This window comes from Tamandua tetradactyla, chromosome 2 (assembly GCF_023851605.1).
Source record: "Tamandua tetradactyla isolate mTamTet1 chromosome 2, mTamTet1.pri, whole genome shotgun sequence".
NCBI classification, from domain to species: Eukaryota; Metazoa; Chordata; class Mammalia; order Pilosa; family Myrmecophagidae; genus Tamandua; species Tamandua tetradactyla.
In genome coordinates this window covers 460810-478035 of record NC_135328.1, presented here as the reverse complement: position 1 = coordinate 478035, position 17226 = coordinate 460810, and positions in this window count along the sequence as shown.

Genomic DNA, 17226 nt, shown 5'->3' with positions numbered 1-17226 from the left:
TATCATATTGAAGAGGAAAACAAATAAAAAAGGGTCAGATAGACCTACCTGTCCCACCAACTCACACTGGAAATATGAATGAGTTCTTGTAAGAATTATGTCAAAGCTATAATTCTTGTATAAAGATTGTTTAAGTTCAGGGTACAGGGGGAGAACTGCTATTGCATGCTATGAGCTATGTTTAAAAGGAAAACGTCAGCACTACCATGGCAACAGCAGAGGTACATAATGGGGTGAGAGACAAGAGTTGAGAGGACGTTTAGATCTCCTATTTGGTTAGGGTGTGTTTATTGGTTTTCTGTCTCTAGAGAACAATGAAATTATCTAAAATTGAGAATGTTGTCAGACTGTGGACCTTGGGCCATCTCAGCTGAAACACAGGAAGCACAGAATAAGAAAGAGGTCCTTTAAACCTTTATAGATCATTGTAATGCCTGGAAATGTCCTAGAGTATTTTAAGCAGATAATCAAAAAAAATTGGGAAAGTCCCCTGAGGGAGGGAAGAAAGAATATGGAACTATTAAACCTTACCATCAGGGAATCCCCTGATACTATGTCAAACTTTAGGGATACCCAAATCAATAGGCCATGCTCTCAATCATGAGGCTTACACTTGTGAAGCTTATGCAGGTAGCAGAGAAGCTTAGATTACATGTAGACATGCCTGAGAGTTATTTTTGGAGGACATCTTTTGTTACTCAGGTGTAGCCTCAGTCTCTCTAAGCCCAACTCTGCAAGTGAAACCATTGCCCTCCCCTCTACATGGGACATGATGTCCAGGGGTGAAAGTCTCCCTGGCGATGTGGGAGATGACTCCCAGGAATGAATCCAGAACTGGCACCTTGGGATCAACAATTCCACCCTGACCAAATGGGGAAAAGAAGTGTAATTATAAAGTATCAGTGGCAGAGAGAGTTCAAATGGAGTTCAGAGGCCACTCTGGAGGTTGCTCTTATGCAAGCTTCAGGCAAATTTTGCTATGTGTCCTAACCTGCCAACCTCCAACCAGGACCATTCCAGCCAATAATGTTTGGGCTATGGCAATTCTACATTTTTGATATTGGAAGGGTATGTCACTAATATGGGGTAGGGAGATGGAACTATCTGATGTTCTGGAGAGGCTGGGCTATGTTTCAGGACTTATCTGGACCAGGGACCCATCTGGAGATTGTAGGTTTCTGGCAAGTTACTCTAGGGCCTGGAATCCTCATGGAATCTTATAAAATGCCCTAGAAATGGAAAATTCTAAAGAAATTTTCCATTTATTTAGAATGAAAAAGAGGAAAGAGGAGGAGAAAGCAGCCAAGAAAGACCACCTTGTGCACTGTCACACGACAGAAAAGCCAAGGACAAGGGAGCCCAGCAGCTCAGACCAGAATGCCACAGTCCCCAGGGGGAAAGCATCTCCTGCATGATGCCTTCATAGTGCCCCATCTCAAACTAGAGCCGAAAATTCCTGTTATTTAAATCAACCCATTGCATGACTTAGCAGCCAGGAAACTCAAACAATTGCCCTCATTTTAAGCTCTTTATGTTGACAAACGTTCATTCATACATAAAACATTGTAAGTATGATAACAAAAAGCATCGAATACATGTTAGAAACTCTGTTTGTTCCTAATAGACAAGGATAATTAAAATTTATAGCTTCTGTTTTAGATATATCATTTTTGGAGGGGCTAGTCACTTAAAAATTGTCCATGGGATGGATGGAATCACACAATTTTCTTAAAAAATTACTTCACTTTACCTGGTTGAATTTGCTGATAAATACTTTAGAACCAGTCAAAACCTTCCAAAGTTTTTTTTCCCTGTTATCCTACTTTATTTTTTCATTTAAATTTTAGTTTATATATTTTCTTCTTTACTTCCTATTTTTATTTATTCACGTGAAATGCAAATGGGTATGCAAAGCTGAATAATAGGCCTATGCTGTGCTGTTGCTATGCAAGGGTAAATTAGATAAGTGTATGATGGATTCATGATATTTTCACATTCTATTAATTATATGGTCCTTCTCACATGTGGCTGTAGTGTAGAAACTGCACCTCCTAATCTCACAGGAGGCAAAAAAAGTGAGAACACAGGATATTAGTGGCATATAACTGAGTTTAGCTTGAAATGATTTTCTAGAGGAGAACATGTTTTTATTACTAAGTTTTGCACAATTAAATGATTGTGCAATGAATTAGGAGCAGCATTAGAAATGAAATAAAAACTTATACTGGTCACTCAAGATGTGTTATTCTTTAGCACACTGAAACCAATAAATGTTAAAGTTTGTGATATAACTTTTGTTAGATACAGCCAAGGTACTGCTGGTAATCTGCTCTGCCTCTCATGACACCAAAATAAAACTAGCAATTCTAACTTGGGAATCTACACAATCGCTATATTGGGGAAGCTCAACTAGAGAGAGGAAGGAGCTTCCTGCTACCTTCATGCTTTCCTTTCTGTTAAAATATATTGTTCCTCTGATTTTTATCTTACATTTATTCTTTTTAAATATTTTTATTTAAGAAAACAAATGATACACTTAGAACCACCAAAAATAGATATCTTACTTAGTTTAACCTTAGGCATATTTAAATAAAGTATCCAAATAATCATTGTAAAACCTGTGTTTGTGCAGTAAATTTCATAAACAAATTTAAAATTAAGGCAACAAGGAAAAAATCTACAAATATAGGTATCAGAGTTTCTTAAATTCTAAATATTAAACACCAACTTAAATACCATTTAATCAGCTGTCAAACTGTGAATGTTCTCAAAATATCAAGTAGAAAGTTATTACAAATATCAACATTGCTACAATAGTGACCTTTGTTAAACATTTTCTGAATTTCAGAAAAATATGAAGATACAAATGTTTTTACAATTGAAAATCTTAACCACCAAAAATGGCTACTTTAGTTAGTTATCTGTAGGCATATTTACATAAAGTAAAATATCTAAATAATCATTGTAAAGCCTGTTTGTACAATATCTTTCATAAACCAATTTAAAATTAAAGCAAGTAAGGAAAACTCAACAGATACAGACATGAGAGTTTCTTAGATTCTAAATATTAAAATCTATCTTAATGGGATCTTAAATACCATTAGATTAACTATCAAAACTGTATACATTCTTAAAATATCAAGTTATTACAAATATCAACTTTGTTGTAATAGTGACCTATGATACTAAACATTTTCATATTTTTGTAGGATTGGCATGAGTTCTTTTTGGAATGTTTGATAAATTCCCCTGTGAAGCCATCTGGCCCTGGGCTTTTCTTTGTAGGATGATTTTTAATGGCTGATTGAATCTCTTTACTTGTGATTGGTTTGTTGAGATCTTCTATTTCTTCTTGACTAAGTATGGGTAATTAATGAGTTTCTAGAAATTTTTCCATTTCATCTAAGTTGTCTAATTTCTTGGTATAGAGTTGTTCCTAATATTCTCTTATGATTTTTAACATTTATTCATTATATATTGTACTAACCCCTCTCTCATTTCTGAGTTTGTTTATTTGTGTCTTCTCTTTTTTCTTTTTTAGTTTTTTTATTTTTTATTTAAGAAAACAAACAATAGAGCTAGAACCACCAAAAAAAAGGGATATTTTAGTCAGCTTAAAACCATAGGCATATTTAAATAAAGTATACAGATAATCATTGTAAAGCCTGTGTTTGTGCAATAAACTTCATTAACCAATTTAAAATTAAGGCAACAAAGAAAAACTCTACATATTCAGACAGCAAAGTTCTTAAATTCTAAGTATGAAACACTAACTTAGATACTGATTGATCAGCTGTCAAAACGGAATGTTCTCTAAATATCAACTAGAAAGTTCTTATGAATATTTGCATTCCTACAGTAATGACTTATGTTACTAAAAATTTTCCTGACTTCAGGAAGATATGAAATACAGATATTTTTGCAATTAACATATGAAAATCTTAAGCACCTAAAATGAATATCTTATTTAGCTTATCCACAGACACATTTAAAAAAAGATATCTAAGTAATCATCGAAAAGACTGTTTGTACAATATGCTTCATAAACCAGTTTAAAATTAAAGCAAGGAAGGAAAAAATCTATAAACACAGATATCAGAGTTTCTTAAATTCTAAATATTAAATACTATCCTACATACCATTTGATTAACTATCAAAACTGTTTGAGTTCTCAAAATATCAAGTGTATTAGTTAGGGTTCTCTAGAGAAACAGAATCAACAGGGAACACTCACAAATATAAAATTTATAAAAGTGTCTCATGTGACCACGGGAATGCAGAGTCCAAAACCTGCAGAGTAGGCTGTGAAGCCAACGATTCTGATGGAGGGTCTGGACGAACTCCCCAGGAGAGGCTCACCAGCCAAAACAGGAAGAGCCTGTCTCTTCTGAATCCTCCTTATAAGGCTTTCAGTGATTAGATTAAGCATCACTCATTGCAGAAGACATGCCCCTTTGGCTGATTACAAATGGAATCAGCTGTGGATGCAGCTGACATGATCATGATTTAATTCTATGACATGTCCTCATCACAATAGACAAGCCAGCACTTGGCCAACCACCACTTGGCCAAGTTGACACATGAACCTGACCTTGACAATCCACCCTTTATCAACTTGGCAACTATACATACCACCTTAAACCATATCTAATTTCTAAATAAAAAAACAATAAAACACACTTTTTTTTCTTTCACCTAACAATCCTCAACTGCTCTGCATATAACTGGAAACACATTAAATCTCTTCAGAATAAGGTGCAAATCCTTGGGTAACATTCATCCTTAAACTTGATATCTTACAACTTAAATAGTGTAACATGAACAAAACAGCATAACATTCCTCATTTCTGTAACTGATCACATGGTCGAAGTTCATATTTATACGTTTAAAATAATTAAAGAATAGGTTTAATACTGAGATTAGTCTTGAAAAAGATAAAATGGTGCAGATTAGCTCCCATAGACAGTATTTTTATACAAAAATCCCTTACACTTTACCAGGCAATTTGAAATGATACTACCTTTGCATAGGAAAAACAGCATATTAGCATTTATATTGATAAGTCTAGAATTAAGCAATATAAACAAAACTCTCTTTCAAGAGTTTATAATCAGAATTTACAGGATTTGTGAACATAAATTGTGAACAATGTGTGAACAGAAAGTTTTTCCAGAAACTTAGAGGCTAAAATTTAGTCAAAGTAAAGTAGATGAAGATATTTGTGTCCCACGAGAATGCACACCAGAGGGTGACTTCAGCAGAGGAAGGTTTTAATAATCAAGTGGACAAGATGACCAGTTCTGTGGATACCAGCCAGTCACTTTCCCCAGCAACTCCTGTCATTGCTCAATAGGCTCATGAACGAAGTGGTCATGGTGGTAGGGATGGAGGTTATGCATGGACTCAGCAACATGGACTTCCACTTACCAAAGCTGACTTGGCTAAAGCCACTGCTGAGGGCCCACTCTGCCAGCAGCAGAGACCCACACTCAGCCCCCGATATGGCACCATTCCCCGAGGTGACCAGCCAACTATATGGTGGCAGGTTGATTACATTGTATCACTCCCTTCATGGAAAGGGCAGTGATTTGTTTTAACTGGAATAGACACATACTCTGGATATGGGTTTGCTTTCCCTGCATGCAATGCTTCTTCAAAAACTACCAACTGTGGACTTACAGAATGCCTTATCCATCGTCATGGTATTCCGCATAGCATTGCTTCTGATCAAGGAACACACTTCACAGCAAATGAAGTGCTGGAATGGGCCCGTGCTCATGGAATTCTCTGGTCTTACCATGTTCCCCATCATCTAGAGGCAGCTGGATTGATAGAATGGTGGAATGGCCTTTTGAAAACTCAATTACAGTGCCAACTAGGTGGCAATACCTTGAAAGTCTGGGGTATTGTTCTCCAGGAAGCTGTATATGCTCTGAATCAACGTCTGCTGTATGGTGCTGTTTCTCCCATAGCCAGGATCCATGGGTCCAGGAACCAAGGGGTGGAAATGGGAGTGGTACCACTTACTATTACCCCTAATGATCCACTAGGAAAATTTTTGCTTCCTGTCCCTGTGACCTTGAGCTCTGCTGGTGCTTAAATGAAAGAGCACAACATAGCACAGCCTAAGCAGCTCGGCATTCCTCATCTCAGCACTTGCAGCTTAGCCCAGGCCTTTGGAGATGCAGAAAGAAGTCACCCCAGGGAAAGTTGTTGGAACCCAGGGGCCTGGAGAGAAGATCAGCAGAGACCATCCTGTGCCTTCCCATGTAAGAAAGAAACTCAGTGGAAAGATAGTTGCTTTTCCTCTGAAGGACTAACAAAATAAATCTCCTTTTATTAAAATCCAGTCCATTTCTGGTGTGTTGCATTCCGGCAGCTAGCAAACTAGAACAGATTTTGTACCAGGAGTTGCTGGGGAAAGAGGCTGAGTGGTATCCACAGAACGGGTCATCTTATCCACTTGATTATTACAATTTTCCTCTGCTGAAGTCACCCTCTGGTGTGCATTCACATGGGACACAAATATCTTTATGTTTTTAGGCAACTCAGAAAGGTCTATCCACATACTTCTTCCCCAGACCTCTTTGTCACCAATTTTCCAATTATGGTCTTTCCAAGTCCCTGACCATCCAGCCAAACCATTAATAACAGCTCATGAGTCAGTATACAAATGCACCTCTGGCCAGTTTTCCTTCCAAGCAAAATGAACAACCAGGTGCACTGCTCGAAGTTCTGCCCACTGGGAGGATTTCCCCTCACCACTGTCCTTCAAGGACACCCTAGAAAGGGGTTGCAGTGCTGCAGCTGTCCACTTTCGGGTGGAACCTGCATATCATGCTGAACTATTTGTAAACCAGGCCCAAATTTTCTCTTAGTCCATTCACTGTAAGGAACTCCCCAAGAGGCCATAGCTCTGGTCTGGGAAAGAGAAGGTAATGTGGCAGGAATGGAAATGATATCTCCCACACCACTGGACACTTAGAAATTTCACTGAAGTGGAAGGCCCCTGTATTTATGTTGGATTTATCTCCCATCCTCTGACACACAAATGCCTTACCAATAAATCTAGAGTAGTTGCTACTTCTTGATCACTAGGTCCAATCAACATTATATCATCAATATAATGGACCAGTGTGATGTCTTGTGGGAGGAAGAAATGATCAAGGTCCCTGCAGACATGATTATGAAATAGGGCTGGAGAGTTGATATACCCCTGAGGTAGGACAGTGAAAGTATATTGCTGACCTTACCAGATGAAAGCAAACTGTTCTGGTGGTCCATACTGACAGCTATTGAGAAAAAAGCATTTGCCAGATCAATAGCTGCATACCAGGTACCAGGGATTTATTGATTTGCTCAAGCAATGATACCACATTTGGAACAGCAGCTGCAATTGGAGTTACCACCTGGTTGAGCTTATGATAATCCACTGTCATCCTCCAAGACCCATTTGTTTTTTCCCATAGGCCAAATAGGAGAGTTGAACGGGGATGAGGTGGGAATCACCACCCCTGCATCCTTCAAGTCCTTAAGAGTGACAGTAATCTCTTGGCAATCCCTCCACAAATCCAGTATTGCTTCTGATTTACTATTTTGCTTGGTAGAGGCAGTTCTAGTGGCTTCCACTTGGACTTTCCTACCATAATAGCCCTCACTGCATGAGTTAGAGAGCCAATGTGGGTATTTTGCCAGTTGCTGAGTATGTCTATACCAATTATACATTCTGGAACTGGGGAAATAACTACAGAATGGGTCCGGGGGCCCACTGGACCCACTTTGAAACAGACCTGAGCTAAAACTCCGCTCTGACTTGTGGTCCAGAGTGGCATTTTGGGTCCCCTGGAATTAATGTCACTTCTGAACCAGTGTCTAATAATCCCTGAAATATCTGATCATTTCCTTTTCCCCAATGCACAGTTACCCTGGTAAAAGGCCGTCAGTCTCCTTGGGGAAGGCTTGGAGGAAGATTAACAGTACAAACTTGTGGCAGTGTAACAGGTTCTCCCCCAAAGGTACCTGGCCTCCCCTTCATTCAAGGGGCTCTGGGTCTGTAAACTGTTTCAAGTCTGGAAATTGATTAAGGGGCCATGACTCTGTGTTTTTGTAACTCAGGTTAGACTTCTGTTCCCTTGACCTAGAACTCTTTTGTTTATACACCTCAAACAAGAACTTAGTAGACTGCCCTTCTATTGTATTTCTAGGTACCCCATGATTTACTAGCCAATGCCACAACTCTCTGTGCATCATATAATTTTGATGCCTCCTTTGAGTTTGTTGTCTATTATAATAGCCACGTCTACCCTGTCTTTGGCGATTAAGTGCTGCCACCTGGCTTCTGCCAACTCGGGATCCTGTCATCCCCATTGTGTTTAAGGATTCCAGCTCAGTGACAGCAGTTCCTACAGTAATATCTGACCTCCAAAGAAGTGAAACCACAGAGATCTTTAGCAATGATGGTGTTAGTCTCCCAAATTTATTTCTCACTGTTCTGGTAAAAGGTGCATCCTCTGGACATTCCTGGGGTATAAGAGCAGGCTCTGCATGATAAATCCACTCTAATGTTCCAATCTCTCTAAGCCTCTGGATCCCATCATCTACATTATATCAGGGCAGTTCTGGCATTTCAACCTCAGGTGATGTTGGCCACCTTTTGATCCATGTTGCAATCAACCATCCAAACAAACTGTTAATACCTTTTCTAACCCCTTGAGCTGTAACATTGAATGCAGAATCTCTGCTTAGTGGGCCCATATCAATAAATTCAGCCTGATCCAGCCTTCTATTCCTCCCACCATTATCCCACACTCTTAAAATCCATTGCCACACATATTCCTTATTTCTGTCTATATAAATTGGAAGACTCACACAATTCTTTTGGAGTATAACATACCTCCTCATGTGTGATACTTTGTACCTCACCTTTAGGGCTCTGTTGGGACTTTAGTCTGGTTATAAGTTTGGAGGAAATGATGGGTGGTGGGGGTGGGTCATGAAAAGATTTAGAAATATCTTCCAAACCATTTGCTTCAGGGCCTTTGTTTGCAGTTTCATCTGGTGAAACAGGATTAATCACTCTAGGGCTAATCCCTTCAGGAGGAGGTTGGGTGGCCAATTCCTCAAGGCAGGCTGGAGGTGGGGTAGCTTTGTCCTCAGGGCAGATGATTACAGGGTTATCTAGAGAAAACTCAGCATGACCTAGGGTTTCAACCTCACCCCTGATATCATTATCAATCCATATGTCACCATCCCATTTTTCAGGGTCCCACTCCTTCCCAATCAATGCCCTCACTTTAACGGCAGACACCATGCAAGATTGAGATTTCAGTTTATGTTGTAAAGTTGCTACTCTAGCAATAAGATTCTGAGTCTGATTTTCAGAGATCTCAAGTGTACAGCTACAGGAAATAAGATTTTCCTTCAGGATACTCATAGAAATGTCTACATCTTTCAGATGGTGCTTAAGCTTTTCATTTGAAGACTTAAGCCCATCCCTTTCACTCCTTAATGTAACCAGTGTATCTAACAGCAACCAACCAACATCTCTATACCTCTTCTTTCTACAAAACTCTGTAAAGGTGTCAAAAATATCCCCAGAGCCTGGCTTCGTACAAGCGAAGCATTAGGCGAATCGAATGGTGATATTTTGACTATCTCTTTTACCAACTCACTCCCTGGATTGGGAGTGCCATTCTGATTATGGAAATCAGAGTCCTTAGTGCCTTTGAGTCCAGTCAGAGTAGAAAACCATTCATAAAAACCCATTTTCAAGATTTTGTTTTCTAAGAACCACTCCTGGTACCAAGATGTATTAGTTAGGGTTGTCTAGAGAAACAGAATCAACAGGGAACACTCACAAATATAAAATTTATAAAAGTGTCTCATGTGACCGCGGGCACGCAGAGTCCAAAATCAGCAGGGCAGGCTTTGAAGATGACGATTCTGATGGAGGGTCTGGATGAACCCCACAGGAGAGGCTCACCAGCCGAAACAGGAAGAGCCTGTCTCTTCTGAATCCTCCTTATAAGGCTTTCAGTGATTAGATTAAGCATCACTCATTGCAGAAGACATGCCCCTTTGGCTGATTACAAATGGAATCAGCTGTGGATGCAGCTGACATGATCATGATTTAATTCTATGTCATGTCCTCATCACAACAGACAAGCCAGCACTTGTCCAACCACCACTTGGCCAAGTTGACACATGAACCTGACCATGACATCAAGTAAAAAGTTATTAAAAATATCAACTTTGCTATAATAGTGAACCATGTTACTAAATGTTTTCAAAATTTGATCAGGAATTTATTTTTACCTAATATTATTATAACTGCCTATACATTTTTAAAACTATTTTTAATTGTAAAATATAACATATATAAATAAAGAAAATAAAGAAAAAAGCAATAATTTTCAGAGCACACTTCAACAAGCAGCTACAGAACAGTTCCCACAGTTTGTCATGGGCTATCATGCCCTCAACTCAGATTTTTCCTTCTAGCTGCTCCAAAACACTGGTGGCCTTAACAGAGTCACAATAATGGAATCATACAGTATCTGTCCTTTTGTGTCTGACTTATTTCGCTCAGCATTTTGTCCTCAAGGTTCATACACATTGTCATATGTTCTGGGACATCATTTTGTCTAACTGCTGCATAATATTCCATCACATGTACATACCACATTTTGTTTATCCATTCCTTTGTTGATGGGCATCTGGACTGTTTCCATCTCTGGGCACTTGTGAATAGTGCTGCTATGAACATCAGTGTGCAAATGTCTGTTCATGTCACGTAAATACAAAACTTTAGAAGAGTAAACAAAACCAATTTGCAAAATAACCATATCAAGATAATCAAATTCCCTGAGCACAACAGGAAATTGCAAAGTACATGAATCCAAGCAGCAATGGCACAGCCAAACAACCAAATGAAAGTTCCAGAGGGAACAAAGAATATGGAACAAATACTCAAGGATATTTATGTAGTTTTTGCTGAATGCTTCCTTTTGCACGTTGTTTGTCAGTTATTCTCCACCAAATCAAGTCCAGATCTCATCTAGGTGATGCAAGTCAATGTAGGAGTCTGTTAGAAGCCAGGCCATGGGCACTGGTACTCCAGTGTCAGACTGACTGTCCAGCATGCAGGAGACACAGGCCTATGCAAAAAAAATAAAAATGAAAAAGATAGAGCAAAGAAAAAAAAGGAGAAAAAGATAATAATAATAAAGTAAAATAATAATATGATAAAAATATGAGATGCCAAAACAAGAAGCACAGCAAAATACATGTCAACATTAGTAGGCCCCAGAATCAAAAGGAGACACCCCAGGATATATGGGGAGTGCAGTCAGGCTGGTGCTCACCAGAGGGAGAGAAAATTTAAGAGAAAAAAATAATAATAAAAATAATTTAAATGGAATAATAAAAAATAATGTGAAATAAAAATAGAGTATAAAGAATAAAAATATAATATAAAATATTAATAAATTTTTTAAACAAAAAGGACAATTATATTACTAATAAAATTCTATGGAAAATATATTTTAAATGGGGGAAAATTTTTTTAAAAAGTAAGAAGAAAAATTAAAATAAAAAATATAATACGCAAATAGGGCGTTAGCTTGCCTGCACTTACCCCTTCTCTCCAGCAGTTGGCACCCGTGAGGCCCTTCCTCCCTCAAGCCCTCCCCTGCCTTTCTGGTGCAGCTGACCTGCACTTAACATGTCTGGCCAGCAGATGGCACACTGAGTCTCCTCCCCTCAGCCCTGCCCCTCCTGGCCGGAGAGACTCAAGGTTGGCTGCTTAGCAGGGGGCTGCTCGGGGGGTCTCTGCCCAGGGGTCTCTGCCCGGGGACTGCGGAGCTGACCAGCACGTGTGGGCCTGCCAGACGCTGCCATTGCAGGCCGGCTATTCCCACGCCCCCAACCCCAGGCCTGCCGGGTGGTGGACACAGCCTCTGGGCTCCCCACAGGCGCTGTGCAGGCTGGAGCCAGGACGGTCAGCTCCCTCCTCTCGTACCTCTCCAGCGCACCGCGGCTGGCCTGGAGGTCCCCCGACACACTCATCTCCCCGGGTCTGCTGACGCGGCTCCTCCCAACACTGCCTAAAGCCCCTCATAGTTCGCTCACACCCTGGGACCTGCAGCCCTGGTCCTTTCCTCCCCGTCTCCTGTCGTGTTGCATGGAGCAGGTGTGAACTCACTTCCCTAGGTTTGGACATCCTCCCAGAAGCTGTGTCCTCTCTCTTTTGTTTTTTTTTTCTTTTTCTTCATTAATCAAACTAGGGCGCAGTCAATTTTATTGATTTTCTTAAAGAACCAACTTTTAGTTTTGTTAATTCTATTGTTTTATTGTTCCTCAGTTTCCTTATTTCTGCTTTACTTTTTATTATGTATCTTTTTTAATTTACTTTGGGATTACTTTCCTGTTCTTTCTGTCAATTTTCCAGGTGAGCAGTTAAATCCTCAAGTTTTGCTCTTTTTTTAAATTTAATATAGACATTTAGGTCAATAAATTTCCCTCTCAGCACTGCCTTTGCTACATCTCAAAACATTTTGGTATGTTGTATTCTCATTATCATTTGTCTCCAGATATTTACCAATTTCTCTAGCAATTTCTTCCTGACCCAGTGATGACAAAACTGTGTGTTTAACCTCCCCATATTTGCGAAAGCTCTGGTTCTTTGAAGATTATTAATTTCCAGCTTTATTCCATTGTGATAAAAAGTGCTTTGGATAATTTCTATCTTGTTAAATTTATAAAGACTTAGTTTGTTCCCTGGCCTATGATCTATTCTGGAGAATGTTCCTTGTGTGCTAGAGAAGAATGTGTATCCTAGTGTTTTCTGGTGTAACGATCTACATGTGTCTTTTGGAGCTATTTCACTCATCCCATTGTTTAGGTTCTCTATTTCCCTGTTGATCCACTGTGCTGTTCTATCCACAGCAGCGAGGGGTGTATTAATGTCTCCCACTATTACTGTTCATGTGTCTATAGCTCCCTTCAGTTTATCTAATGTGTACCTCATTACTTTGGATCTCCTTGATCGGAAGCATACGCATTCATGATTGTTATTTCTTCTTGGTGAACTTTCCTCTTTATAATTATGCAGTGTCCTTTTTTGACTCTTATGATGTCTGCACAAAGTCTATTTTGTCTGATATTAGTACAGCTACTCCAGATTTACCTTGATTAGCTTGTATAGAAGATCTTTTTCCACTCTTTCATTTTCAATCTAACCGTACCCTTGAGTCTAGGATGCATCTCTTGTAGATAACATACAGACGGGTTATGTTTTTTAATCCATTCTGCCAGTCTGTATCTTTTAACTGGTGAGTTTACTCCATTAATGTTCAAAATAATTACTGTAAAAGCAGTTATTGACTCTACCATCTTGCCTTTTATTTTTATTTGTCAGATCTATGTATTATATATTTTTCTCCTTTCTCCTTTTTAATTTCCCTGAACTGGTACTCTTCAATTCTCTGCCCTCCTCTAGATCTCCTTCTGCTGTCCATTTTTGTCAGCAGACACGACTCCCCTTAGTATTTCTTGTAGGGCAGGTCTCTTGTTGACCAGTTCACTCAATCTTTTGTTTTCTTTGAAGATTTTAATCTCTCCCTCAGTTTTGAAGGATAACTGGGCTGTATAAAGAATTCTTGGTTGAAAGCCATTCTCATTTAGGATCTTAAATATATTATACCACTAACTTCTTGCTTCTATGATGCCTATTGAGTTGGGTTCAGTCTTATATATTTCTCCTTGTGTGTAGCTGATTGCTTTTCTCATGCTGCTTTCAGGACTTTCTGTTTCCTTTAACACCTGACAGTTTGATTCGTGTGTATCTTGAATTAGGCCTGTTCAGATTTACTTCATTAGAAGTTCACTGAATCGCTTTGATTTGTATATTTATGTCTTTTATAAGGGTTGGGAAGATTTCCCTGATTTTATCATTAACTAGCTTTTGCAACCCTTTACTCTTCTTTTCTCCTTATGTAACACCAGTAACTGTTATATTTGTGAACCTCTTGCTGTCTATCATTTCCCTAAGATCTACTCCCATTTCTCTACCTTTTTTGCCATCTGCTCTTTTGTGCACTCTAGTCCACTTATTCTTCCTTCTGCTTCTTTGAATAGCTTTTGTGTGTTTCTAGTATATTTCTAATTGGGTCCTCTGTATCTTTCATTTCTGTGAAATATGCCTTTTTTTCTATTTAACCTTCTGATAAATAAGATATTTATGCTCTCCTAGTCCTTTATAAAATATCTTGGAGTAGTTGCTCTATATTCTGTGTCCACTCTGGAATTTAGATTTGGTTGTTTGGCTGGGCCCTTTCTGCTTGGATCTCCATGTGCTTTGTAATATTTTGTCATGTTCCAGGCATTTGATTATCTTGATATGGTTATTTTGCTAGTTGGTTTCCTTCCCTCTTCTAAAGTTTTGTAGTTTCTTAGTTTTTGCTGAGGTTTTCCTCTCCTTTTGCCCTTGGTGCATTGATTATTCTCTGCCAAGTCAAGTTATGGATCTCACCCCGGGACCACGGTCCTTGTCGTTGCCTGAGTCCTCTATCTTGCTTCACAGAGCAGGAATGAACTTATGCCACCTTCCTGGAAGTCCTCCTATATTTACTCTTTTTTTTTTATTAATTAAAAAAAGAATTAACAAAACAATTAGAAATCATTCCAATCTACATGTACAATCAGTAATTCTTAATAACATCACATAGTTGCATATTCATCATTTCTAAGTACATTTGCATCAATTTAGAAAAAGAAATAAAAAGACAACAGAATAAGAATTAAAACAATAATAGAAAGAAAAAAAAACAAAAAAAACAAAAACAAAAAACCTATACCTCACATGCAGCTTCATTCAGTGTTTTAACATAATTGCATTACAATTGGGTAGTATTGTGCTGTCCATTTCTGAGTTTTTATATCCAGTCCCGTTGTACAGTCTGTATCCCTTCATCTCCAATTATCCCTTCTCTTTTTTTTTTTTAATTAACGGAAAAAAAGAAATTAACCCAACATTTAGAGATCATACCATTCTACACATGCAATCATTAATTCTTAACATCATCACATAGATGCATGATCATCATTTCTTAGTACATTTGCATTGGTTTAGAAGAACTAGCAACATAACCGAAAAAGATATAGAATGTTAATATAGAGAAAAAAATAAAAGTAATAATAGTAAAATCAAAACAAAACAAAACAAAACAAAACAACAACCTATAGCTCAGATGCAGCTTCATTCAGTGTTTTAACATGATTACTTTACAATTAGGTATTATTGTGCTGTCCATTTTTGAGTTTTTGTATCTAGTCCTGTTGCACAGTCTGTATCCCTTCAGCTTCAATTACCCATTGTCTTACCCTGTTTCTAACTCCTGCTGAACTCTGTTACCAATGACATATTTCAAGTTTATTCTCGAATGTCCGTTCACATCAGTGGGACCATACAGTATTTGTCCTTTAGTTTTTGGCTGGATTCACTCAGCATAATATTCTCTAGGTCCATCCATGTTATTACATGGTTCATAAGTTTATCTTGTCTTAAAGCTGCATAATATTCCATTGTATGTATATACCACAGTTTGTTTAGCCACTCTTCTGTTGATGGAGATTTTGGCTGTTTCCATCTCTTTGCAATTGTACATAATGCTGCTATAAACATTGGTGTGCAAATGTCCGTTTGTGTCTTTGCCCTTAAGTCCTTTGAGTAGATACCTAGCAATGGTATTGCTGGGTCGTATGGCAATTCTATATTCAGCTTTTTGAGGAACCGCCAAACTGCCTTCCACAGTGGTTGCACCCTTTGACATTCCCACCAACAGTGGATAAGTGTGCCTCTTTCTCCGCATCCTCTCCAGCACTTGTCATTTTCTGTTTTGTTGATAATGGCCATTCTGGTGGGTGTGAGATGATATCTCATTGTGGTTTTGATTTGCATTTCTCTAATGGCCAGGGACATTGAGCATCTCTTCATGTGCCTCTTGGCCATCCGTATTTCCTCTTCTGAGAGGTGTCTGTTCAAGTCTTTTTCCCATTTTGTAATTGGGTTGGCTGTCTTTTTGTTGTTGAGATGAACAATCTCTTTATAAATTCTGGATACTAGACCTTTATCTGATATATCATTTCCAAATATTGTCTCCCATTGTGAAGGCTGTCTTTCTACTTTCTTGATGAAGTTCTTTGATGCACAAAAGTGTTTAATTTTGAGGAGTTCCCATTTATTTATTTCCTTCTTCAGTGCTCTTGCTTTAGGTTTAAGGTCCATAAAACCGCCTCCAGTTGTAAGATCCATAAGATATCTCCCAACATTTTCCTCTAACTGTTTTATGGTCTTAGACCTAATGTTTAGATCGTTGATCCATTTTGAGTTAACTTTTGTATAGGGTGTGAGAGATGGGTCTTCTTTCATTCTTTTGCATATGGATATCCAGTTCTCTAGGCACCATTTATTGAAGAGACTGCTCTGTCCCAGGTGAGTTGGCTTGACTGCCTTATCAAAGATCAAATGTCCATAGATGAGAGGGTCTATATCTGAGCACTCTATTCGATTCCATTGGTCAATATATCTATCTTTATGCCAATACCATGCTGTTTTGACCACTGTGGCTTCATAATATGCCTTAAAGTCAGGCAGCGCGAGACCTCCAGCTTCGTTTTTTTTCCTCAAGATGTTTTTAGCAATTCGGGGCACCCTGCCCTTCCAGATAAATTTGCTTATTGGTTTTTCTATTTCTGAAAAATAAGTTGTTGGGATTTTGATTGGTATTGCATTGAATCTGTAAATCAATTTAGGTAGGATTGACATCTTAACTATATTTAGTCTTCCAATCCATGAACACGGTATGCCCTTCCATCTATTTAGGTCTTCTGTGATTTCTTTTAGCAGTTTTTTGTAGTTTTCTTTATATAGGTTTTTTGTCTCTTTAGTTAAATTTATTCCTAGGTATTTTATTCTTTTAGTTGCAATTGTAAATGGGATTCGTTTCTTGATTTCCCCCTCAGCTTGTTCATTACTAGTGTATAGAAATGCTACAGATTTTTGAATGTTGATCTTGTAACCTGCTACTTTGCTGTACTCATTTATTAGCTCTAGTAGTTTTGTTGTGGATTTTTCCGGGTTTTCGACGTATAGTATCATATCGTCTGCAAACAGTGATAGTTTTACTTCTTCCTTTCCAATTTTGATGCCTTGTATTTCTTTTTCT